This window comes from Pelodiscus sinensis, chromosome 7 (genome assembly GCF_049634645.1).
Source record: "Pelodiscus sinensis isolate JC-2024 chromosome 7, ASM4963464v1, whole genome shotgun sequence".
Lineage (NCBI taxonomy): Eukaryota > Metazoa > Chordata > Testudines > Trionychidae > Pelodiscus > Pelodiscus sinensis.
The window spans coordinates 75,793,077-75,820,688 of NC_134717.1; the positions used below are offsets into that span (position 1 = coordinate 75,793,077).

The 27,612-nt window shown below is 47.4% G+C and overlaps 1 long non-coding RNA gene across 1 annotated transcript; it reads left to right on the top strand.

Moving 5' to 3' along the window:
- Positions 1-2: 2 nt before the first annotated feature.
- LOC142830327 (uncharacterized) lies at positions 3-27,612 on the top strand. The gene is made up of 3 exons (XR_012905499.1): positions 3-79; positions 25,660-25,882; positions 26,519-27,612. It is a non-coding gene; the product is annotated as an uncharacterized LOC142830327 (long non-coding RNA).

Consider the following 27,612-nt stretch of genomic DNA (forward strand, 5'->3'; position numbering starts at 1 on the left):
GGCTGAGAAGAGGCATCATAGAACTGTCTCTCTTTGTTCCAAGATTATCCAAAGTTAGTCTCCTGGGCTACATATAAATGTAAGTATACTAGAGAATTGGGAGGTGAGGAGGCTCAGGGCAGGGGGATGGGAGATGTAGGGGACTCAGGGCAGGGGGATGGGAGGTGTGTGGGGCTCAGGGCAGAGGGATGGGAGATGTAGGGGGCTCAGGGCAGGGGGATGGGAGCTGGGAGGGCTCAGGGCAGGGGGATGGGAGATGTAGGGGGCTCAGGGTCGAGGGATGGGAGGTGAGTGGGGCTCAGGGTCGAGGGATGGGAGGTGTGTGTGGGGGAGGGGCTCAAGGGAGCCCTGCGGCTAGCCAGGTCTTCACTGGCCAGCCAACAGCTGGTGCCTGGTGGGGTCACCGTGGCAGGAGCTGTATTGCTTCACCCTGGCTGGCAGCTGCTCCGTAGGCCAGCTAGGGGCACGTTGCCCAACCAGTGGCTGCTCCTCAGGGGCCTGTGGTGGAAGGGGCCGTGCTGGTCAGCCCCATTCAGCAGCTGCTCCCCAGGGGGACCACAGCAGTGGGCTGCTGGGCAGCGGGGTTCCCCCCGGTGTCTGGCACTGGGACTGAGGACCAGGGGTTAGGATTAGGGTTGAATGGTATTGGCTCCAACTTTGGAGGGGGGGCACTTACTTGTGGCCTGTGGTTGACAACACACAGAGCCCCGCCCCAGCTGGCCGCTCTGATACAGGTGCAACCACGCCCTGTGATAATTTTGGAGCATAACTGTCCCTGCTATCGGACTCCTCCCTCTCCATAGATTCCAGGCACATCCCATTGTCCTGGCACAACCAACCACTGGCCATACGTTTAGTTATGATAGGAGGAAGCTGCAAACTCAGTTTGGTGCTCCCAGCTCTTACCGTTTAGGAGGAATTGAACAAATTGACTCCCAGACACACAAAGTTTCTAAAATATACAGTAAGGTAGAGCTCTTGGAGTGACATGAAAGATGACTTAGAGAATCTGGTTCCTGAATCCTAAAAGGGTCGTTCATCCCGTATAAAAGAAATGTATGTAGAGAGGAGCTCAGCAAAGGGAATGGAGAGGTTTGTAAATGGTTTCAGATGTTCCTCTGGGAACTTGGTGACACATGCAAAGGCAGGCGCATGCCCTTGCACTGACTGCAAAACAAATAAACCAAGCAGCTAAATCAGCTCCTCTTAAATGCCAACTGTCAGCGTTCTCTCTCTCATCAGGAATTCAGGGGAAGCGTCTGCCAAGGTCTATCAGTAAGAATCAGTAGGTTGGATGGATGATAGGACCTTGTGGAATAATTTGCTTGGAAAAGAGATGAGGTCAAGCAGTGATTGTTGGATTTGACTTTTAACCTGAGTTCACACAAACCTCACTGTAAACTAAGAATGCTGTTGGTATCACATTTCCCCACTTTCCCCGACCCTCCTCCCCCAACTCTTTTACTGCAGTGCGTGGATACAAATGCAGTTATTCAGCATGACATTTCAGGAACAAATAGTCTAGTAGCTGGTATCATGAGCTTTTGTGGGCACAACCCACTTCTTCAGATGACTGGCATATTAGAAGTCCAGATCCAAGAATAAATAAGGGAAGGGGGAAGGGGGGGGATGAAAAAAAGAGAAAAGAAGGGAGAGACAATGAGTAGATGGTTCAAGTAGTTATAAGAGGCTGATTAGAACAATTAGCACCTCCATTGTTTGGTTGGTTGGTTAAGTCATTAGGATGTGGAAGGCAGTGTGTGACCCAGCCATGTCCCTGTTCATTCCATTTGCATAAGAATTAAACTTGTAAATGAAGTTAAGTTCCAATCCTTCCCTGTATTTGGTTTGTGGAATTGGCCTGAAACAACACGGTGACTTGGAGATCCATTAATGAATTAATGAATGCCCAGGGAAGGAATTGGGGCAAGGGTATTTGGGTTTGAGGTAGATCTTACATTGCACTTACATTGAAAATATGATCTTGTGGTTAAAAAGCTTGGAGACACCTGAGGCAGAGCAATGGGCCAGGTACAGCTCCTGAGTCGGCTCTTTCTCAGCCAGGAAATAACTGAGCTGAGGAGACAGTGACACATCAGAAAAAGATACATTTGGACTGAATGTTACAGATTCAATATAACATTCAAGCCCCCGCCCCAGGGTCAGCTGTAGAGAGACCAAGCGGGGAAAAGGGAGGGCAGAAGAGGCTTCCTGAAGGTGGCATTAAAATCCACATGCATGCAGCTAAAAGCAGGGCAAGGAGCCGGAGAATCTTTCCTCTGGGCATGCTAGAGCTGAGACATCCCCTCCCCTTAGGGTATGTCTACACCAGAGGTATTGTGAAAAAGCTCCCCCGCGTCTTCACAAGCCACCTGTTATTTTTAAATATTTTTCAAAATAATGGGTGCATCCACGAGGGTTAAGGGATGTCTCAAAATAGCACGTTATTTTGAAATTTGGTGCTGTGTAAATAGCATCAAATTTTGAAATAGTCTATTTCAAAATAAACTCAAAATAAGTGTGCAATTTGCATATTACAAATTGTGTATCTTATTTCGAGTTTAGAGTGCAGTGTAGACATAGACCTTGAGACCCATTTGTCCAGCCCTCTCACTTCTCCCTCACTTCTGGACCAGGGCCCACTGTAATCAGCACCATTGTGCCCCAGGCCTGGCAGCTTTGGGGGTGGGAGGGGGTGTTACAGGGCCAGTGCCATAGGCAGACGCTGAGTCCTAGGTTACACCTCCCCACTGGAGGGAAAGACAGGACAGAGAGCTGCCTTTGCATCTGGTCACTTGGCTGGACCAGGAGGGACGCTCACCTGGCAGCCGGCGGGAGAGGCAGATTGGTACCTGGGCTGCTTTTGTGCACAGCAGTCTATGAAGCACTGAATCGCCTCTTCTTGCCTGCTTGAGTTCAAACCCAGTCTCCTGCTTCTCTCCCCTCGTGCACCCCCAAACCCTGCCTGGAACTCGTAGCCTTCGTGAGCTAACCCGGGCAAATGATGGGAGTCTGGTGGCAAGTGAGGCAAACTTTCACAGCTTGGACTGGTGTCTCCTGCTGCATTATTCAGGTCTTAGAAGACTGTCCACATTCCCTCCCCCCTTAACAAAAAGACTCTCTTGCCCATCCTCTTAGCACCTTTTTATCTCCTGGCTGGTGAGCTCCAAACACTCTTCTTTCCTGTTTCCTTCTGATTACCATGGAGCTGCACCTGTCCCTTAATGCTCCGATTCCCCTGGCACCTGCCTCTGCTAGCCCTGAACTGTTGACGGGGGTCTGACTGTGAGAGCCTGCCAGTGGGGAGCTGTGCTTCTCAGCGGGCACAAACATTTCACAGCCAGGCTGTTGCTCCCTTTGAAAGCAGCCGTTTTGCTCCTCTCAGCAAAAGCTGCTGTCCTTTGCCAATGTCGGTAGCTGTGTAGGAGCCCTTCATTTTGCATTCTGTGCACCGTGGAGACAGGGAGAGCAAAAGGGGAAAAGTTAAAAGGGGCAGATGATGGTAAAGATCAGAGAGAAGCTTCCTACAGGCTCCCAGCTACAGTCTTTTGCTCATTTCTTTCATTTTTGCCTGTAACAGAAAGCAGCCCCTGATTTTCATTGGCCTCAGCCAGAGAGGAGAGAGGGTTGGATCTGTCAGGCATTGATCTCTGGGCTAACGGGAGAGGCTGTGGTGTGATGCTGACGCAGCCCACTGACAAGCCAGCCAAGAGCCCTGGGGAGTAGCACTGAGCTGAAGAGCATCAGCAGCGCCAGGCAGGTACTGAGCTGGCATCTGGGGAGTAGCTTGGAGGCGCCTGCATGGTGGAAGCAGGCTGGTGAAACAGTCACACCCCAGGGAGTTAGTCTGTCACTAACAAACATTGTTCTTCCATTTTTTCCCTTCTTCCCTCCTGTGCGCCGCTCATCCTCAGCAGCCAATCCCAGCAAGCAAACGGGCACCGGGTGTAGGCACAGCAATGCCTACGGATGCTCGGTAATCAGCTGGCAAAAGAGATCTCTAATGGGCACCCCCCACAGTACTGGCTCTCCCCAAAGAAGGCCATTAAACTGGATGATGCAGAAAGTTGAATACACTAGCTGGTGCCTCCTAATAGCCACACAACAGTCAGCGTCACGCTGTTGTTGTTATGGGAGTGCCCAGAGACTCCTGCCGAGATGAGGGCTCTGTTAAGGTAGGCACCTACAGAGACTCCATCTGAGATGGGGACCTTGTTGGGTGTGAGTGGGGGAGCCTGCACTACCCTGCCTTGGCATCAGGTGATGTCTGCCTTGTCCAAAGTGTTCTTTTCTGCAGAGCCGCTACTTAGCCATTCGGTCCCCAGCCTGTAACAGTGCTTGGGATTCTTCCATCCCAAGCGCAGGACTCTGCACTTGTCCTTGTTGAACCTCATCAGATTTCTAGTGGCCTGATCCTCTAATCTGTCTAGGTCACTCTGGACCCTATCCCTGCCCTCCAGCATATCTACCTCTCCTCCTAGCTTAGTGACATCTGGGAACTTGCTGAGGGTGCAATCCATCCCTAAATCCAGGTCATTAATAAAGATGTTGAACAAAACCGGTCCAAGAACTGATCCTTGGGGCACTCCGCTAGTAACTGACCACCAAGCTGACATTGAGCTCTTGATCACTACCACTACCTTAACATACTGGCAAGAATATTGTGGGAGACCATATCAAAGCCTTGCTAAAGTCAAGGTCTATCACATCCACCCACTTTCCCATATCCACAGAGCCAGTTACCTCCTCACAGAAGCTACAGAGGAGGAGTTGCATTGTATGTAAGAGAGCCGTATGATTGCTCGGAGTTCTAGTATTTAGAGGGAGAAAAGACTGTTGAGAGTCTATGGGTTAAGTTTAGATGTAGAAGCAACAGAGGTGATGTTGTGGCTGGTGTCTGCTGCAGACCTCCAGATCAGGTGGATGAGGTAGACGAGGCTTTCATTAGACAACTAAGAGAAATTTCCAGATCACAGGCCCTAGTTCTCATGGGAGACTTTAATCACCCTGACATCTGTTGGGAGACCAATACAGCAGAACACAGACAATCCAGGAAGTTTTTGGAGAATGTTGGAGGCAACTTCCTGGTACAAGTGCTGAAGGAACCAACCAGGGGCCATGCACAGCTTGACCTGCTGCTCACAAACAGGGAGGAACTAATAGGGGAAGTAGATGTGGGTGGCAACCTGGGCAGCAGTGATCATGAGATGGTAGATTTCAGGATCCTGACCAAGGAAGAAAGGAGAGCAGCAAAATACACACCCTGGACTTCAGAAGAGCAGACTTTGGCTCCCTCAGGGAACTGATGGGCAGGATTCCCTGGGACGCTAACATGAAGGGGAAAGGAATCCAGGGGAGCTGGCAGTATTTTAAAGAAGCCTTATTGAAGGTGCAAGAACAAATCATCCTGATGCACAGTAAGAAAAGCAAATATGGTAGGTGACCAGATTGACTTAGCAGGGAAATCCTTGGTGATCTTAAACACAAAAAGGAAGCTTACAAGAAGTGGAAACGTGGACAGATGACAAAGGAGGAGTATAAATATATTACTCAAACATGCAAGGGTCCAATCAGGAAGCCCAAAGCAGAATTGGAGTTGCAGCTATCAAGGGATGTGAAGGTAACAAGAAAGGTCTCTACAGGCATGTTAGCAATTAGAGGGTGGTCAGGGAAAATGTGGGACCCTAACTGGATGAGGGAGGTAACGTAGTAACAGATGATGTGGGAAAAGCTGAAGTATTCAATGCTTTTATTGCTTCTGTCTTCACAGACAAGTAGTGCAGTAGTCAGCTCCCAGACTACTGCACTAGGCAACACAGTATGGGAAGGAGGGGGGCAGCCCTCGGTGGAGAAAGAACAGGTGAAGAACTATTCAGAAAAGTTGGACATAAACAAATCCACGGGGCCAGATCTCATGCATCTGAGGATGCTGAGGGAGTTGACTGATATGATTGTAGAGCCATTGGCCATTATCTATGAAAACCCGTGGCCATTGGGGAGGTCCTGGATGATTGGAAGAAGGCAAATGTAGCATTCATCTTTAAAAAGGAAAGGAGAAATCCAGGGAACTACAGACCGGTCACTCCACCTTAGTCCCCAGAAAAAAATCACAAAGGGGAATCTATTTTGATGCACTTGGAAGAGAAGAAAGTGATCAAGAATAGTCAACATGAATTCACCAAGAGCAAGTCATTCCTGACCAACCTCATTGCCTTCTATGATGAGGTAACTGGCTCTGTAGATATGGGGAGGGAAGTGGATGTAATCTACCTTGATGTTAGCCAAGCTTTTGATACATTTTCCCACAGTATTCTTACTAGCAATCTAAGGAAGTATGGCTTGGATAAATGGTCTGTAAGATGGATAGAAAGCTGACTAGATAATCAGGCTCAACAGGTAGTGATCAATGGCTCGTTGTCTGGTTCGCAGTCCATATCAAGTGGAGTGTTCCAACGGTCGGTTCTAGGGCCGGTTTTATTAACATCTTTATTAATGACCTGAATGAGGGGATGGATTGCACCCTCAGAAAGTTTGCAGTTGACACTAAGCTAGGGGAAGAGGTAGATACTTTGGAGGTCAGGAATACAGTCCAGGGTGACCAAGACAAATTGGAGGATTGGGCTACAAGAAATCTAATGAGGTTCAACAAGGACAAGTGCAGAGTCCTGCACTTGGGACAGAAGAATCCCAGGCATTGTTACAGGCTGGGGACAGACTGACTAAGCAGCAATTTGGCAGAAAAGGACGTGAGGGTTACAGTGGATGAGAAGCTGGATATGAGTCAACAGTTTACTCTTGTAGCCAAAAAGGCTAATGGCATATTAGGGTGCATTAGGAGGAGCATTTCCAGATGATCTAGAGAAGAAATTATTCCCCTTTATTCAGCACTGATGAGGTCACATCTGGAGTATTGCATCCAAGTCTGGGCACCCAATTATAAAAAGGATGTGGACACATTGGAGGGGGTCCAGCGGAGGGCAGTGAAAATAATTAGGGGCTGGAGCACATGACTCATGAGCAAAGGCTGAGGGATTTGGACTTATTTAGCCTGCAGAAGGGAAGAGAGAGGGGGGATTTGATTGCATCCTTTAACGACCTAAAAGGTTCCAAAGAGGCTGGAGAAAGGCTGTTCTCAGTCATGAGGGATGGAAGAACAAGGAGCAATGGTCTCAAGTCTCAGTGGAGGAGGCCTAGGTTGGATATTAGGAAAAACTATTTCCCTAGGAGGGTGAAGCACTTGAATGGTTACATAGGGAGGTGGTGGACTCTACATCCCTACAGGTTTTTAGGTTACACCTTGACAAGTCCAGCTGGGATGATTTAGTTGTGGTTGTTCCTGCTTTGGGCAGGGGGCTAGACTTGATGATCTCCTGAGATCTTTTCCAACCCTAGGATTCTGTGATTCTATATTCAAATTCTGAGTTCAGTACCTTAACCATTAATGTGGATTCGATCACACTCCCTGCATGGAAAGGTTTGCAGTTTCATGGCTTGATTCTGCAGACTATTAATACTGGGTGTAAAACTTACTACAGTGAGCAAACAGGCTTTTGAGCAGACTTTTCAAAAAGGATACAGCAGTAATTAAATCTTTCCATAAACACTGTATTAAAATCTAGTCAAATTCATGACAATTACCTACCAAAGGCTTTCATGACTAAGACTGATCACATGAATTGATTTGATTCATGCTATGGATATTTTAATAACTATTTGCAAAATGCATGAAATAGTTGGGAATAAAGTAGTATCAGTATCAGCTTGTGACCTTAGCTGATAAAGCAAATGCATGGGACAGGCAAACCAGTGGAGTTGGTTTACTTATTGGTTGTAAACAGAACTGGTCAGGAAACTAACTTCCTATGATAAATTTTGAAGAAAATGTAACATTTTAATTTTTATTTTAAAAAAAATTGAGTAACATTTTGGGGTTTGCCAGGTTCTTCACCCAAACTACATCTTCCATGATGCACCATGGCCAGGGAATCCCATGATGCACAACTCACCTTCTCCAAATGGGCAGACCATGTTGCTTAATTGGAGATGTTTTCTGACCAGGAAGTCTTGTCTGCAGAAGAAAATGGGAGCTTGAGGCATCTGGACTACAGATCACATGGAGACACTACAGCAACATTTATGAACCAACTAGTTTGGAGTCAAACACCAACATGTTTTGGTATGTGAATGTCTGCTGGAAATAAAACAGGTTTTTTTTAACCAGCTTTACATACTTTATATTAAACTTGGTCCAACTGCACCTGCTAGTCCTTTCAACATCTATCCTGCCCTGGCTAGTAGATAGTCAGAAGCATTTGTGCCCATGCAGTGAGCTGTCTGGACCTCCTTGTAATATACCTTGAAATAGCTTCAGAAAAGTGAGAAAGTGTCTTGAAGCTGCCAGAGTGAAGAAGCATCCATATGACTGAACAGTAGAAGCTGGGCCCCCAATTACACAAAGGGTGTGGATGCATTGGAGAGGGTCCAGTGGAGGGCGACCAAAATGATTAGGGGGATGGAGCGCATGACCTATGAAGAGAGGCTGAGGGAGTCGGGTCTGTTTGGTCTGCAGAAGAGGAGAGTGAGGGGGGATTTGACAGCAGCCTTCAACTTCCTGAAGGGAGGTTCCAAAGAGGATGGAGAGAGGCTGTTCTCAGTAGTGACGGATGGCAGAACAAGGAGCAATGGTCTCAAGTTGTGGTGGGAGAGGTCCAGGTTGGTTATTAGGAAAAACTATTTCCCTAGGAGGTTGGTGAAGCACTGGAATGGGTTCCCTAGGGAAGTAGTGGAGTCTCCATCACTAGAGGTGTTTAAATCTTGGCTGGACAAAGTCCTGGCTGTGTTGATTTAGTTGGGATTGGTCCTGCCTAGAGCAGGGGGCTGGACTTGATGACCTGCTGAGGTCTCTTCCAGCTCTATGGTTCTACGATTCTATGATTTTTCAAAATCCCGGTGCTAGTTCCATAGTCACGATCTCTATCTACAGCTATGCACAGATCTGCCCTAACTTTCATCCAGCCCAGGGGTATATATGGATCTTTGGAACTATTCCTCATCCCGTGTGTATGCAAAGCTCTGCTGTGCCCACATGGGAGAGTCTTTGGTAATTTGCCTCTTGGCAGTTGGGATTGGTCCTGCCTAGAGCAGGGGGCTGGACTTGATGACCTCCTGGGGTCTCTTCCAGCCCTATGGCTCTATAAATCAATATCAACACCTTGACTTGCACCAAAGGACACAAGCCCAGCTTCCCATGATGAAATCACCACGGCAACATTCAGACCCTGTAACCGTAGCCAATCAGGGGATTGTAAAAGATACAATGCTATTGTTGCCCCATGTCTGAGTTAAAATGTGTACTGTATAGGGGGCCTAACTTTTTTCCCATTACTGAGCTCAAGTTTTGGACTAACCATATCACTTTTAACCACATTTGGTGGGACTTTCATAGGTCTTGGTGCTGGCCTGAGTCAGTGGAAGCATCTTGTCAACTGGAGAGGGAGAGCAGTTAGGCTAAAGATGACTGATTTTGAAAATGCCACCCATTTGTAACAGGGTCAGGAGACAACAGTGCTGTAGCCAGAACCCTGGAGACAGTAATAGATGTGGTGGACAGAGGGCCTAACAGGCAGCTTTGTTGGCAGCTTCAGCAGAAAGACCAACTGTGATGCTGCTTTTCTCATGTTTTGTACTGGAATGTGCTAGCCTCTGAGCTGGAGAGAGACAGCTGTCCTTTGAAACAAGGCCTCTGAGTTCTAGCTTTTTTAAAAACTAGAATTGACAGCTGAAAAAATCTCTGGTATTTTGCTCTAGACTCCCTGGATGCTGTGGATGTGATCAGAAAAATTCTCATCCATCTTGCACTCCCTCCCCTCTCTCATACACACACATTCACAAGTGATGCAATCAAAGCTGGAAGTGAAGCAGGATCCCAGAGGGGAATGCCAGTGACTAATGTTCTCAAAGACTTTTGTCTCCAATTCTCTGCAGAGCTCACAGCGTAAAGACGCCACCAACATGTCACTGTGCATTGGGGACCTCACAAAATTGGGATGAGTGGCACAGCGAGTGGAGTAGCTAATGAATGTTACTTGGAGGATTCAGAAAAGGTTTTCATGAGATTATCCTTCTCGATTTTTTAGTTCTTTGATGAGATGAGATTGTAAAAAAAAAAAGGATTTTCAAGACAAAATAATCCCTCTCTCCAGACTTTGGTTGAGTCGTGTATTTTCTAGTGTGATTCCATGGCATTGATCCCTTGTCATTGTACAGCTAATGACTTGTAAAATATAGGCCATGTAGAGAAGACCTTGTTTTGTTATTAAACATACCCTACCCATCCGCCCTTCAGGGAGGGAGCCTTTACCCTTCAGCATATTTGCCATCTCATAGGATTTCTGATCATCCACATTCACAGCAAAATGCTTCCATTTCACAGAATGGAAGAGAAAATCCAGCAATGGCCTTATACTTTGAGAGCCTGGGAGAGTTGCAGTCTTATATCTAGCTTAGCTGCCGCCTCTGCCTCTTCTACTTCTCTTGTGTCCCTTCCCCTTTTGAAAACCATCTGCACTGATCTGAGCTCCGCTATGTAACCAACTTTCCCTGCACGCTGTTAAAGCGTAAGTGGAGAGCTCTTATAGCTGGAAGGGAGTTTCCTTGTTTGCTTGTCACAGAGATGGCATTGGTCACCCCTCATCTGTTACACCCTATCGAGGGCTCTGTGCATTCCTCCTACCCACCATCCCCCGTGCACCACTTCCAAGTGTTCCTTGAATCCTTGATGGCTGAAAGAAGAAAACGAGAAGCAGACAGATCGATAAAACTGCATGGAGAAGCCTCCCGAGTTCCATCGATGGTACGGTGTTGGATTGCTGGATGGCAAAAGAGGACTCTCATGACGCTCTGTTTTCATGAGGTACCTGGCTAGCAGAAGGCATTGATATTGCCAAACTTAGTGTAAGCCATTATTCACTGTTCCCATTAGCCCGCACTGAGCAGAGCTCATTACAAGAAGGAGGCCTCCCAGCTCACCGGCTTTCTGCTGCCTGAGCACTTCACTGATCCAGCCCACTAAATCATGCCCCTCAGGCTGGCATGGCTGGCACCCGGGGCAGAGCACAACCCGTGTACACAGCTCCCAGCAGAACCCAGTTCCCCAGCACCTGCAGAGTCTCAGATGCAGAGGGAGCTGCTCAGTCCGGGAAGCCAGGCTGGCTGCCTCTGCAGCGCTGCAAACTGGGCTGGCCAGAGAACTGCCTGAGCTGATGTGCTACTGCAGCCAGCGGGGTGGGGGTGGTGGGTCACTGCTGGTGGGGGCAGGAGAGCCCAGTGCAGACACAGATGTTCACGGTGGGGCAGGCAGGATCCCAGTGCTAGGGCGCGGACGTTAGTGGGGGGGATGCCAGTGCGAGGGAAAGGGCCGTCAGAGTGAGGACTCAGTTTCATGTCTTTTGTAATAGCCTGGTCCCTGTCTGGGCTTCTGGGCACAGAGGGAGACACGATTATGTGGTGATATTCCCAGATCTGCCTAGGCCTTTCCAGCTTGTGATCAAATCAGGAGAGTTGGCACCACTGATATCTAGTCAGTTTCACAACGTGAGTTAATAGCTTCACAGCTGACACCTATGGATGGGATGGCTCTGCACACACCTCCCCCACGCCTCAGGGATGTGCCGGCAGCAGCATGGTGCTGCAGCAGGAAGCCACTCTCACCCCACTGTGCTGGCTGGTTTTAAATCACCTGGGGCAGCAGGCAGGGTGGGAGAGCACATGGGCCATGGGTGGGGCTAGGAAATACACAGGCATGGTGTCAGAAGTGCACCTCCCTCCTCCCCCAGAGTCCTGCCAGAGGGAGGTTCCTGCTGGAGGATTTGAGGATTGGATCTGTCCCGAAGGTAAAGTGAGTTTGCGACCCTGCCTTAGAGCATACCCCTCTCTTCACTCCTTTCTCCCTTCCGCCCAGTCATTGCTATTTTGCCAGGCTTCCTCATAGGAGGTGCCTAGTGTCCAAGCTCACAGCCAGACCCTGCAGACAAAACTTAAGCTGCTGAAGTCTGAGCTCCTGGCATGTAGCCACCCTTAAAATCTTTGATTGCACATGATGGGCTAATAAGAATCAGCCCTTGGTTTGACTGAGCTTCTGTTCTGAAAAATAGGTGCACTCACAAATATACTCCCTAGTTGATCATGATAACATAGAACATCGCATCATCAGCATCTAGTGAGCCCAGACTTACTTGGCTCAGACCTACCATGTTTCCAAAGGAAAGGCACAGGCAAAGCCAGCGAACAATGCTGAAAGTTAAGCACATTTCTCTCCAGTCATTTTCCAAAGGCCCAGAATCATTTGCTAATGTTCAGACAATAACAAAAATGCACTCCCCCTTCCATGGTTACACTCTCAGTGAAACACACTCTTCCATATAACAGGAACAGAGGACCCAGTCAGGAGTAACTTTCTGAGAGAAATGTCTTTGCCAAGTTGTAAAGATCGAGCGGTTCCATTATCACATCACTACTGAAATTAACCAGAACTGTACAAGTGTATGGGAAGGGAAGCAAGTTCAGGTGCCTGAAGACAGCACACCTGTGAAATATGCCAGTCATTCCTGCAACTACAAGAAAAGTGAGCTAGTCAAAACCTGAAGCTGGGGTGGACTGGCAGATTCCCACTGGAACGCCATGTGCAGTCTCTAGCAAGTTGATGGGGTTCTACTTAATTCACAGATAAGTCGATGGGTGAATTCATTAGAGGTTGATTGGTTAATGGGCTGATGGGGTTAACGTCTTCATGGGGCCCTTATGTTAGTGATTCTTTCCTAAAGAGCTGAGCATGGCCTTGGAATTGCCAGGAAGCATCAGTTGAGTCATCTAGTTCTGAGCAGATATTGCTCAGCCTTTATGTTCCCAGCAATACTGTTATTAGAAAGAAACTCTGCTACCATGAGCCATCGATGATTTTGTCTGGTTTATGTTTATACGAATAGACAGACAAGAACCTCTTAGCCCATATCCTTTGAACGTTGATGGCTCGGATAAAACAGAACCCAAATCCAAATGAGCTCTTGCATTTGCTTTGAGGTTCCAGGAATTTACCTCAAAAACCCCTCACCTCTTTACCCCGTCTCTTAGAGATAGATACACACAAGCATCCTAGAACACAGCTGTGTTTATTATGGCAGCCTGCTAACCAGCAGAGGAAGAGGTTGAATAAATGACAGGGAGGGGGGCTAACAAGTGAGCCTAAGGTTTTAAACTGGCACCAGACCTACTATACCCCAAGTTATTCCCGCATTCCTTCACAGCCACTGTGATAGAACAATGCATGTGTTATTCCAGGGAACGAATCTCCTCGCCATCTCCAGGACAGCGTTGGATGACCCCCATCACCATAGCAGCTGAGCCAGTGGTGGGCAATCTCCAGCCTGCCAGCCGCAGACAGACCATCAAGGAAAGAGTGAGCTCTGAGACATTTTGCTGCAGGCGTTTTGCCGTTCCCAGCCAATGGGAGCTGTGGTGGGGCAGGTCCCCGCAGATAGTCAGTGTCAGCAAATTGTCTGGTGGCCCAAAATCAGATTACCCTCATTCCTGTGGCCTGCAGGCTGCACCTTACCCACCCTTGAGCACCTCCAGTGACATAAGTGAAAGCCGTTATTTCATTACCACAGTGTGCACCAGACAAGTGCTATCCGTATATTGTCTGTTAACCTTGACCATGCAGTTTTCGGTCTTCCATGTAGCGCAGAAGCACCTGGGGTCTCCAGACAGGGCCCCATTGTGCTAGGCACTGTACCTAACAAAGAGGCAGCCCTTGCCCGAAGAGCCTTGCTGTCTACAATCTCCTGCAAACATTTACGCGCATGCTTAACTTTACTGGCATGAATTGTGCCATTGGGGCTAATTAAAGCTAATACGATTTTTATCTGCAATTAGCTCAGCATAAAGAGTGAAATTTCTGCACAGCACAGGTTAGTGTTATGGTTATAGATAGGGCTGGGAGCACCGCTGATTATTAACATTGCTTTGTGCAAAAGGGACTTTTGCCCAAACGGGAGCAGCATAGTATTTCCGAAAAAGCACTGATTTCTTACAGTAGGAAGTCAGTGCTTTTGCGGAAATTCAAGCGGCCAGTGTAGACAGCTGGCAAGTTTTTCCGGAAAAGCAGGCCAGTCTAGACAGAGCCCCTATGTGCAGCACCTAGTGTAAAGAAGCCCTGATTTCAGCTGGCACATCTATCCACTGCTATCATACAACATGAGATTAATAATTAATATATTCTATCTGCACATAAGACATGGGCTAGGTCTAGACTATAGTGTTTTTTATCCCGGAAAAGCAAGGCTGTGTCCAAGGAATGTGTCCACTTTTCCAAAAACATACCGAAAAAGCGGACGTGCTCTTTCACCATCCCCGTAAAGCTTGTTCTATGAGGCATAAGGGATGTGTCAAAAGAGGAGGTTTTTCTGAAATTAGGCGCCGTGTAGACATGCAAAATTTCAGAAAAGCCTCTTTCAAAAGAACATCAGAAAAAGATATACAAGTTGCATCCCACAAATTGTGTATCTTTTTCCGATTTAACTCTGCAGTATACTGACAAAGCACACATCTGATGAAGTGGGTCTTTGTCCATGAAAGCTTATGCCCAAATGAATCTGTTAGTCTATAAGGTGCCACAGGCCTCCTCGTTGCTTTTGTTAAAACATACTGTATTGCTTTACACAGGAGAAGCACAACAGAATAGAAGTTGAATATCTTTAAAGCTGATTGAAGATCAGGGCCAATGGTCTCAGGAGACCCCAAAATTGTTTGGGCTTCCAAGCTATTCAGTAGCTCTAACTCACAAGACTTTCTTTTCTGGTTCCGTAGGTACCTGACCATTCAGGCTATGTCTACACTACAAGGTTTTTGCGCAAAAAACCAGCGGAGCGTCCACACCTCAAGAGCATTTTTGCGCAAATAAATCAGCAGAACAGAGGGCTTTTACTAGTAGATGTATTCCTCTCCCCATGAGGAATAGCTCCTTTTTGCTCTTGCCCAAAAAGGCAGGTATGGACGCTTCGGAGGGGGATTTGCGCAGGAAATCCCTATTGGTAACAGCACCGATGCGCTGATGGCCATTCCAGGAATGGCCATCAGAGCTTTCTTGTGCAAGAGCGTTCAAGCAGTGTGGATGCTCTCTTGTGCAAAAGGACATCACTTTTATTATGTGCTTTGAGGTCTGGACGTGCTTTTGCGCAAGAAGTTTTTGCGGAAGATCGCTTCTGCAAAAGGCTTCTTATGCCAAAACCCTGCAGTGTAGACAAAGCCGTTGAGTGGCTGCTGGTGAGATCCTTTGTGCTCTTTGCTTCAAATACAACAGCTCAGCATGAGGTGAAGGGAATGAAAGGTGGAGGAAATTAAAAACAACAAAATTAGTTTAACCTTCTTCCTCCACAAATTAATTATGAAGCCATATACTCTGGTCAGAGCGATGAGAAACTGGAAAAAGATCTAGTGAGCAGCAAGTGGAAGCCAGAGCAGCGATAAATCCCTCACCAATCATAGAATCAATCTGATAACTTCTGTTCACTCAATATTAATGTGCTATTAAGCCGCTGTTAGCAATAGCTATGAAGCTGAGTGTGGTTGGTTCCAGGGTTAATATTAGAAGTGTGGGGAGGTATTAACCAGCAATAATCCTTCATTAGCCTCTTAAAGGGACCTCTGCTGCATTTAAAAGCCATGACGATAGCTGACACAGCTTTGAAATCTTGACCTATTTCTTTGATGTAGCAGGAAATTCTGGATCGAAATTAATCACAACGTGACTCAACTTGCAGATCAATATGTGTTAGTTAGAAGGCTCCCTGCTGATGCCCATCCCTGGAGAATATTGGGTGACCTTTGGCCTATGTATTGCATGTGGCAGATGCTGTTGTATAGGGGAAACCAATAAATCTGGTGCTCCAGGTAGTAGCTCATTTCACAGAATTTTAATAGTACCAGCGCATCTTCATGAACTTTTCACTTGCCTATGAGAGATACGTGCCAGTGAATAGTAAAGGAAGGCAGGAATGTAAATTATAGAAGCAGTTTACTTGCACCTGACATGCTGTTCCATCAGCAGCCTCTGACCTGAAAATTGTATGGAAAGGCTCATGTGGTAGCAGAAGAAATTGGGGAATTCTGACTCCTTCCTGAGTAACCCAAGCCAGGCAACGCAAATGTTGAATTATAGTCCACTGTCCCAGAATGCAAGATTAAACGCTACTAAGCAATCATTCTGTTTAAAGCAACATTCCACTAAACAAGATTTTGCAAAATACCACAATAATAGGTTTAAAGTTTTTAATAATAAATATTCCCCTGCAATGTTTACAACCCAAACATTAGATGATATCAATCCATGAAGAACTAGATGAAAGTAAAATTGACTAGAAACGAAATTGAAATTGAGCAGCCTATAGCTAGATGTCCTGATGACAAAAATGCAAAAAGTTAGCAAATAGCACAGATGATGCTAAGAGTAGCATACGTAGTTATGTAAGTGGGGGAAAAGGGGTGCTGTACCTATAAGAACAAAGTGCCTCTTTCTGATCCCCAGCCCATCTATAACAGACTACGCTGTGTGTCATCCCACACTTCACTCTCTTAGACTATGTCTACATTACAGCGCTTTTCCAGGATAAAAAAAACTCTGCCGCATCCAGGGAACACGTCCGCTTTTTCGGATCAGTTTCCAAAAAAGCGGATGTCTTCTTTTGGAAGCCCTGTATTTCTCATTTTATGAGGAATAAGGGCTCTTCCGAAAGAGGAGGTTTTTCCCACATTTGGCCCTGTGTAGACAGACCAAAAGTCAGAAAAGCCTCTTCCAAAAAAAGAATCGGAAAAAGGTACGCAACTCGCTTACCCTTTTCTGAAAAATAACTGCACTGTAGACATAGCCTCATGGATACTTTATATGTGTTCTTTCTTTAAGAGAAAGAAAGCAAGAATGCGTTTTCTTAACTGCTCTGCTCTTGTCTTGAAAAAATATAAGAAATATATGGATTATTAAAATTCATGCAGTGTCTTTAATGTATGATGTTATTAGTAACACTGATAAAAGAAACTGAATTTTTAAAAACATTTTCCTTGTGCCAAGGGGTGAACCCAGCTCTTTGGCTTTAAGATATTTCTACACTGGTTATTGGACTTTAAGGGTCAGGAAGCCTTGGAACTATTCACTTAGCCCTGCTCTGCAGAGACTGTAGAGAAAGATGAGAAAGAACGTGCGAAAAGTGAAAGCAAGATCCAGGGTCAGGAACAGAAAACTATTTGTAGTAGAGGACAGAAGACAAGGAGGAGCTGAGTCCAGTTTGGATTGAGACAGAAACGTTCTGTTTTGTTTTGCATTAGGTATTGCGGCCTGGCTGTAGGGGGAGGAAGTTATCTCTGTGGCAGGAGTGGGCTGAAGATTGTTGTGGGGAAACTGAGGCAGAAGTGAGGGGGCAAAATTGCAAGGGGGCATTCTGAAAAGATGAATCTTATAACAATTATTAACTATTAATTTGAAGTGTCATTCCAAGGTTAGGAATATCTTAAGTTCAAGTCTGGCACAACTATCTCAGGGTACATATAGACTACAGGGTTTTGTCAACAGAAGTTTTGTCGACAGATACTGTTGACAAAGCTTCTGTCGACAAAGAGCATCTAGACACATTCAGTTCTGTCGACAAAGCAAGCCGCTTTGTCAACATAACAGTGTGGACGCAAAGGACAGTGTAGATGCAATAATGCCTTCTATCGACAGAACTCTGTCAACCTCCTCGTAGAATGAGGTTTACATACGTCGACAAAACTGCTGAGTTTTGTCAACGTTATGTCGACATAACTCAAAGGCAGTGTGGACACAGGTATAGTTTTGTTGACAAAAGTCCACTTTTGTCGACAAAACCCTGTAGTCTAGACACACCCTCAGCCTTGGACAGAGAGTGGAGAAGGACAGAAAAGAGACAAGTGGGGTACTTTGTCCAACGTTATGCTGGAAGGCCACTGGGGGTGTATCTATACAGCAAGTTATTTCGGAATAACGAGCCGCTTTTTCGAAAGAGAGCACCCAGGCTTTCAAAAAAGCCCTGTTTGCATTCAAGAATGCCTTTTTTCAAAAGAGCACTTTCAAACAAAGACTTTCTTCCTCGTAAAATGAGGTTTACTGCGGTTGAAAAAACTGCCACATTCTTTTGATTTAATTTCGAAAGAACGTGGCAGCAGTCTAGACACGGGAAGTTTTTTCGAAAAAAGGCCACTTTTTTAAAAAAAAACCTATAGTCTAGAGACACCCTGGTATTACAGCAGTGTAACTTCATTTATTCCAGTGGAGCTACTCCCAATTCACACTGGTGCAAATGAGATCAGTAGAAGGATGAAAAGAGTTTAGAGAACTTAAGAGAGCTTTGGAGACACGGGGCCTGATTCTGATCTCATTTACACCAGAATCAATCAGAAGCAGCTCTGCTGGGTCCAAAAGGGCCATGCTGGGGAAAATGAGATTAAGTTTGCCAAGAAAAAGTAAGAAGAGGGGGACAGGGAAACTAAGAAAAAGGGAAGAATGAGGAAGAGAAAAGGTGTTTGTGGAGAACTAAAAAAGAAAGAAAAGGATGGGTGGAGCATAGGGATGGAAGAGGATTAGTGCCAGATGGCAGATATCCATTATTTATCATTTATGTACAATAAAAATGCATTTTAACTATGGAAGTGCACAAAACAAGTTCAATAAACATTTTAAAACATATGGAAATAAAATGCAGCAATTTAAGGGGCTGTAATAAATGTGCATCGCTTTTTTATAATGCCCCAGCAAGAACTACAAATGTTAAGCCTTGGTGAATTAAACTTAAAATAAATGTAACATAAAAAAGAAATTAAGTACACAAATAACTTTATGTTCAGACATTTACCCCCCAAAAAATCTGTTTCCAGTAACTAATTAGAGAAAAGCTCTAATGAGCATAACTTTTCTTCAGCTGAGGGACAGAGCTAAAAATGCTAAATACAGAGATAGCTACAGTGGGTGCCATTAACAACTCAAATTTGCAATTCCACAGAGGCTGCAGTAATGCGGTATCTTCCGGTATAGGGAATGAGGGGTGAAATCTGAATGCCACTGAAGCCAGTGGAAGATATGCCATTGATTGGATCAGGGCTCAAATTTCACCCAGGAAAATACTGTAGGGTAATGAAAATCAACTATTTTTTCCCCAAAATCATAACATAAATATTAAGTAATCTGGAAAAAAGAGTAAATATCAAAATATGTAACTCCTAAATGAAAACAGGCTGCTATTGTTTGGTTTGTTTTACAAAATCACTTGCAGGCCCCAACCTGATCAGGGTCCCACTGTCTTATGTGCTTTCCCACGCTTAATGAGAGCTCCAGAGAATTTATAATCAGATAGAAAAGGCACAAAGAGGGAGAAAGGCACTATTCCTATTCCCATGTTACAGATGGGGAACTCAGGCACAGAGCGACTACGTCTACACTGGCATGATTTTGCGCAAGAACTCTTTTGCAGAAGAGTTCTTGTGCAAAAACTCTTCCAGAAGAGAGCGTCTACACTGGCATGTGCCTTTGCGAAAGAGATGTGCTTTTGCGCTAGAGCATCCTTGCCAGTGTAGACGCTCTCTTGCGCAAGAAAGCTCCGATGGCCATTTTAACCATAGGGCTTTCTTGAGCAAGAAATTCATGTTGCCTGTCTACACTGGCCTCTTGCACAAGAACAGTTGTGCAAGAAGGCTTATTCCTGAGCGGGAGCATCACAGTTCTTGCACAAGAAGCCCTGATTTCATACATTAGAATGTCAGTGTTTTTGTGTTCTTGCCCAAGAACTCGCGGCCAGTGTAGACAGGCAGCAAGTTTTGGCGCAAAAGCGACCACTTTTGTGCAAGATCACACCAATGTAGACACAGCTACAGATTTAAGTTCACACTTAAGCCAAGCACAGGCTGAAGTAACTTTCTGTATCAGGGCCCTGTTTAGACCTATTATGACCATTCACATGCTACAAGTTAAGCAAGTGTTTCATTGCTTTACTTGATCAAGACCATAATGACTTGTTCAAGGTCACCCCAGTTTGTCCTTAACGATTATCAAGAACAGCCCAGGTACAAACTAGTAACAGCTGAAAATGAGAAAAAGCAGATGAGGGAAAGTTGCCAGATTGATACATCATAACCCTACCTACATGCAACATGTTTCATGGTACCCATGGGATAGATGCTGTGTGATTTGCAGAATGTCTCTTGCTACTACCCACTACAGTATGTGGGGAAAAGGGAAAGGGATATTTGGTCAAACACCATGAAGTTGGTTTTGTTGACAAGATCTGGTGCCCAACTGTGAGCATTGACAGCTCCAACTGACCTTTTATGAACATAGTAAATTGTCTGGTTGACAGTCTGTTTCAAGTAGAGTGATCGGTTCTAGGGCCGGTTTTATTAACATCTTTATTAATGACCTGGATGAGGGGATGGATTGCACCCTCAGCAAGTTTGCAAATGACACTAAACTAGGGGAAGAGGAAGATATGATAGAGGGCAAGGATAGGGTCCAGAGTGACCTAGACAAATTGGAGGATTAGGGCAAAAGACATCTGATGAGGTTCAACAAGGACAAGTGCAGAGTCCTGAACTTGGGACAGAAGAATCCCAAGCATTGTTACAGGCTGGGGACTGACTGGCTAAGTAGCAATTCAGCAGAAAGGGACCTGGGGATTACAGTGGGTGAGAAGGTGGATATGAGTCAACAGTGTAGCCAAGAAGGCTAATGGTATATTAGGATGCATTAAGAGGAACATTTCCAGACAATCTAGAGAAGTGATTATTCCCTTTTATTGAGCACTAGTGAGGCCATATCTGGAGTACTGTGTCCAGTTCTGGGACCCCCACTATAGAAAGGATGTGAACGTATTGGAAAGGATCCAGCAGAAGGCAACCCAAACTATTAGGGGGCTGATGCACATGACTTACGAGCAGAGACTGAGGGATTTGGGCTTGTTTAGTCTGCAGAAGAGAAGAGTGAGGGGGGATTTGATAGCAGCCTCCAACTTCCTGAAGGGAGGTTCCAAAGAGGATGGAGAGAGGCTGTTCTCAGTAGTGACAGATGGCAGAACAAGGAGCAATGGTCTCAAGTTACAGTGGGGGAGGCCTAAGTTGGATGTTAGGAAAAACTATTTCACTACGATGGTGGGGAAGCACTGGAATGGGTTACCTAGGGAGGTGGTGGAATCTCCATCCCTAGAGATGTTTAAGTCCTAGCTTGACAAAGCCCTGGCTGGGATGATTTAGTTGTGGTTGTTCCTGCTTTGGGCAGGGGGCTGGACTCGATGACTCCTGAGGTCTCTTCCAGCCCTAGGATTCTATTATTGGTCACCTTCCTACTGGCCGAGACTGAATTTGAACCAACAGTTTAAATGTGAAAGGACACGTCACCATCCACTCAGAGCATAGAGAGAGACCCTTTCTGATTCAGGTGCAGTCTAGGAAAGTATAAACTGCAGAAAAATGAGCCTGGGAAATGATGCAGGGTCATTTCTCTTGTGACACTTGGTTTTCATTAATCCACCGAGATTAATGAAAACCAGGGCTGGAGGACAGAAGATGGGCTGCCTGTCCTGTCCATTCCCTCTGGGGGGTTCCCTTCCTTCCCCATGCAGAAGCTGGATCCAGTTCTGTCTGCTCCAGGGGTTTTGAGGCAGGGGGAAGCTTGAGCCCACCACCCTGTGCTCCCCAGGCAAATCCCCTCAGCCACTCCAGGTCCCACCCCACCTCCCTACTTTCAGGTGCCCCTCGTCCTAGGGTGGGCAGAACTTGACCCCTCAATCTCTGGCTCCGCAGGTAGGTACCTTGTCCATGGGCTATAGTCAGAAGACAGGATATTGGGTTAGATGGACCTTTGAGCTAACCCAGTTGGACTGCTCTTCCATTCACTGTTCTTCCAGACCTTTAACCCAGTCAGGTGTGGCTAGCAACTAACGCCTGGATTAAGAGACCAGTGCTGAATTGGAAGCTTTCCTATGCCAGATGAGGCTCCTCAGGGAAAGGAAAGTAGCCTTTGTCCATATGTCTTGAAACTGATACACAATGCCCTCCATCCACTAGTATGAACTAGCTCAGAGGACCCATTTATATCCGTTTTTCCTATCTGATTTCAACTATCCGCAGCCTCCACTGGCTGTGTAGAGTTTGGAAAATCAGGTTGCCCACTGGAGAGGTTTCCTATCTCTTCCATTTCTCGCTGGCCGCAGATCTGGCTGAGGAGTTGACCTTGGTGCATTGTTGGGATGTACCTGGGCCATTCAGCTGCACAGCTGCAGGGTTGTACATGCCGGGGAAGTTCAGCAGCAGTCCAGAAGGAAAAGATCCTATTGCTAATGGAGAAATCGTTAACGTTGCTTCAGATGCCAGGACATTTCTGCTTCTACACAGTCACTGTATTGAGCTATTCATATCTGGGCCTGTAGGGCGCTGGTGTATCAAATGGTGAGAGGGAATTTGGGTACACAAAACACAGCCTGATTGCGGTGCCATCTCAGAGTGAGTTAAGCCCAGTATCACAGGGAGAGGGAGGCACCGAATGGAGGAGGAAGGCCAGATAGATACAGAAAGTGTCCCAAAGCCAATGATGTTTCCAAGTGGTGAAAGGGCAGCTCACTCACTTTTAACGGGGGAGAGAGCTGCTTACCCACACCCTCTCTGGCCGGCTGAATTGCAGCCCTGAGGAGCTACCTCCTCGTCCTGTGTTTGGTCAGCCTGAGGGGGGAAGTTAAAAGTGAGGAGAGCCAAGGAAGGAAACCAGGAAGATTCTCAGTGCCCAGATCGGGTCATGCAAATACCACTTTTCTGCAAATGACATATCTGGTGAGATTTTCACGCCAGCTCACTGTTTTGGGTGCTAGGAATGGATGCCTGTCTGAAGAGAGGCCACTGGGCTACATGTACCATTGATCTGACCCAGTATGGCCATTCTAATATTCAGAGTGTATTCAGTTAAAACGATACCTTTATTTTAGTCTCCCTGAGATTGTGTATGTTCTGTATTTTTCTACAGGAAACACAACACTGAAGGTATTGCGCCCAACTGCGCTATATCTTATTATGCACCCACGTCTATAATATTAGCCAGCAACAATCACGCTGGTGTGTCATTTTTGCATAATTAACTAATAAGCAAAGGTGCTGAGACAATGTGCTGGCAGAGAAAGATGATGAAACGTGTGCCTCTAGAAACAGAAGAAATGTGGTTTTGTGCCTTTTGAAATCTTCATGTAACATCCATGAAACAAGGAATTCTCAGACAGCTTCTCCATGATGTGGTCTTTGAGGGGCTAGTCGCTGCACAATACTGAGCCTTCACACATACTTAGTCTGTCATGGTATGTTTACACTAGCTCGTTAATTCGAGCTAGGTAGGCAAATGAGGGCAACCGGGGTTGCAAATGAAGCCTGGGATTTAAATATCCCGGGCTTCATTTGCATGTTCCCGGGCGCCGACATTTTTAAATCCCCCTTAGTCCAAAGTAACTGCCTGCGGCTAGACGCGGCAGTTAAACGTTAATTCGAACTAACTCCTTAGTTCAAATTAACTGTTACTCCTCATTCCACGAGTAACAGTTAATTCGAACTAAGGAGTTAGTTCAAATTAACGTTTAACTGCCGCATCTAGCCGCGGGCAGTTAGTTCGGACTAAGGGGGATTTAAAAATGTCGGCGCCCGGGAACATACAAATGGAGCCCAGGATATTTAAATCCCAGGCTTCATTTGCAACCCCGGTTGCCCTCATTTGCCTACCTAGCTCGAATTAACAAGCTAGTGTAGACATACCCTCAGTGTCAACAACTGACTAACTGTGAACAAGTGAAGGAAATGGCAGAGAGTGGCCTGGGAGGGGGGGGTGTGGAACAGCGTGTGAGTGTCCACATCTTTCACTTCTGTACAGCTAGGCTCAAAGACTGTGTGAGGTCACAAATGGAAATGAATTGGCCGTCTCAGCCTGATCCCCAGCAGCTGTTTGTCCACACTATAGAACTTGGTACAATCTCAGTACAACAGATGCTCTCTGCTATGCAGCAGAACCACTCAGGAGATTGCAGAAAAAAATGATTTTTTTTCTCAGAGAAAGTTGAATATAAAAACAAAGTTATCTGACACTGAAATGTTTTGATTCAGAAGTGCTGCTGCAGTGCCTCATGGGAGTTGTGATTCAGTTGCTTCATGCTTCCCTTTCCTCTTGGGTTCAGAAACCTTGGTTAGACTACACCTCCTATAGTCTCTTCTTTTGGAGTGAAGAGGTGGTGGACCATGGAACTCCCTGGCCATGTTGCATTATGGGCTATGAAGTCTGCCCCAGAAAGCCTGAACCAAAGAGGAGAAGGGGATGGATATGAGGCTTCCAAACTACAACTCCTGTGATGCACTACAGCAGTAATGTCAAATCAAGATACTTCAATTTTCATGCTTTTTTTAAACAATGAAAAATTTAATTTTTCCATGAAAAGCAGACACTTGTGAAAACTTTTCTTTTTGATGGAAACCTTTCACCCAGTCCTGGTTAATGGACTAGGGTTGGATCCTGAGAGATGCTGAGTGCAAATAAACCCTCAGAATAACCAGTTAGAATAGCAGTTTGGAAATATTCTGAGAGAATGAGAAAACTTTGTGTAGCATCTACCTACACTATAACAGGATCTAGGTAGCGTTAGCAGCCTCTCACTTTAATGGGTGTTAAAACACAACCTCTAGATGCAAATTTTGTGTCTCATGTACAAAGCTAAAATTAGACTCTTCCGACTTCACTGGAGATGCTTGAATCACAGCTGTAGTCCATACTTTTACATTACTAAATCAAGATTGTGTCTTTTTAAAAGACCTGCTGTGCTTCAGCAGAAGTTACTTAGGCTACATCTAGGCTGCAGAGTTTTTGCACAAATACAGCCCTTTTTGCGCAAAAACCACACCTCAAGCGTATTTTTGTGCAAGTAAATTGACAGAACAAAGGGGGGTTTGCACAAGAGTTATTCTTCTTTCTACGAGGAATAGCTCCTTTTTACACAAGAATTCTTGTGCAAAAAGGTGTGTGTGGACAGAAAACAGGGGGTTTTGCACAAGAAATGGCCTTCAGGGAAAAAAGCCAGGTGGCCTCTTGGCCACTCCATCCAAGGTAAAACTCCGTAGTTCCTGTCTGCTGACCCCTCTTAAAGCTGCAGGCACCCTGGACAAGCCTTGTGGCAGGAAGTTTGCAGGGAGCAGGTCCCTCACCACGCAGCTCTGTCTTGTGACTCCATAGCCACAGCTGGTAGAGCAGCAAGCCCCCTAAGAGACCCCAGGCCCTTCCAGGGAGCAGCCCCAGTGGTCCCAGGACCTCCTCCCCCAAGGGGACAAAAAGGCATGCCCCCACTCGGTCTGGCCCAGAGATAGTGACCCTCCTGGAGTTGTGGGACGAGGAGAAGTTGCTCCGGGATCCCTGGGCCAAGCGGCGGAATGTGGAGCTTTTTAGCCATATGGCCATATCCTGGCATAGTAAGGTCACCCTGCCCGGCCCATGGAGCAGGTCCGGGCAAAGATGAAGGAATCCGTCAGGGGTATATCGGGGCCACCAAGTGCAGCGTGCACTCAGGGGCAGGACCCTAGCCCTGCCTCTACTTTCAGGAGCTCCACCACATCTTGGTGGGGAAACCTCTTCCCCAGGCATTGCGGTGGACTCCAGCCTCAACATCCCGGTCGTCGTCCGCCCGAAGGTCGCCCCTGAATACAAGCCGGAGGGCCAGGGCCAGCCCCAGCCGGAGGAGGAGGAGGAGGAGCAGGACCCAGGGACTGTCCCCCTGTCCCTGGAGCCAGTGATGGCCAGCCAGGACCTGGGCGGGATCTTCAGGTGCGTTGTCACAGACACACACACAGGGCAGGGGAGACGGGTGCACAGGGAGTGGGAGGCGACTGTCACTCGGGCTGCACATGGTGCTACAGTCCATTCACGTGCAACCACGTGCAGTGGGAGGGTGCAGCACGTGGACACAGCAGGCAGCCCCTGAACACGCCCAGGATCCTGGTGCCAGGCAATGGGGAGTGCACATACATCCTGCTCCCGGGGAGGAGGCAGCCAGAGGGCTCACCCGGCTGGACGCAGGCTAGCCACAAGGGTGCAGGCACAACCCCAGACGCATGCCTGCAAGTGCGAGGCAGCAGCCACTCCCAGACAGCACAGCGAGCTGCAGCTGTGTGTGCAGACCCCGGGGAAGGACAGGCTGCTCCAGGCTCCTCTGCCGGCCATGAGGGGATCCCACTGTGGCCAGACACTTTGTGTCTGCCTGCCAGCGCTGGGGTGAGGGGGAAGTGGGCAGAACAGTCCTCTGGGCACACTGTGGCCCCCACACATGGCCTTGCACCCAGGACATCCCCCTCCTGTGGGGAGTGGACTATAGTGGTCGCCGCTCACAGAGGAGGGCACAGCCACAGGAAATGTGTGTGCAGGGATGACTGATGGCCTCTCCCTCTTGTGTGGTCTCCACAGCCGGAGCAGCCAGGACAGAGGGCCAAGACACACCACCACAGCCACCCACCAGCGTCCGGGGGACCTGCAGACGAGCCCGGGTGCGCCAGCACATCAGCATCCTCCGGGACATCCAGCAGACCCTGGCGCGCAGGCTCGATGCTGACCCGCAGCGGCGGGAGCGTGCCTGGGACCAGTTGATGTCATGCTGTGACACCACGTGCAGCATCATGTCCCGCATGGCGGCACCCTCACCTGATGCTGCCGCTCCTGGGTTCCACCCTTCTCCCCACCCCCATAGCCATTGCTTATCTGCCAGCCCCTGCTTTGCTTCTGCTCCCTCCCTTAGCAATGGCCATGCCCCCTCCCCAAGTGATACCTATGGCCCCTCCTCCTGCCCCCTGCCAACCTTGACCCCGCTCTAGCCCCCACTCCTGACCAGCCCTTTATGGCCCCCAGACCCACACAATCCCAACAAGGTCCCCACACCCGAGGTGGGACTTCAAGCCACCCCACTCCTCCTCCCAGTCCTGACACCCTCCCCCAATTCAGATCCCCTTCCCAGTTCAGCGTCCCCTCCCCCCCTGCCTACCTTTGCTGAATGTTGGATAAAAAAGACTTGTTTTGTTCTGAAACCAAACAGGTGTGTTATCAGGAAAGGGGCAAGCGGAAGGGATAAAGCAACAAGGCAGAGGCCCCTGCTGGGGAGGCCCTGGGGAGAGTTCCTGGTGTGCTTCAGAGAACCGCTCCCTCAGGCCTCCCGGATTCACACCCCCACTGATGGGCCTGGCATGTGGCAGCGGTGTGGGGCTGTTCAAATGCATGGCCCTCGTGGCCAGCATCGGCTCTTGAGTTTCTAAAGACTCAGGCATCATGTGCCCTGTCTGACCACCCCGCAAAAATGTCCATGAATTGGCCCCTGTGGTCCACCGGGGCCTGCAGGGCAACGGAAAAGTAGCACTTTCTATTAATAAACTGCAGCTTGATGGTCCGGCGCTCTGATCGGGGTGTGTGTCCCGTTGATGGCTCCCCCACAGTTCGGGAACCCCAATGGAGCAAATCCAGCCACAGCTGCATCCAGGTCCTCCAGTGGGGTGCCCCTCCCCAGCAGCAGG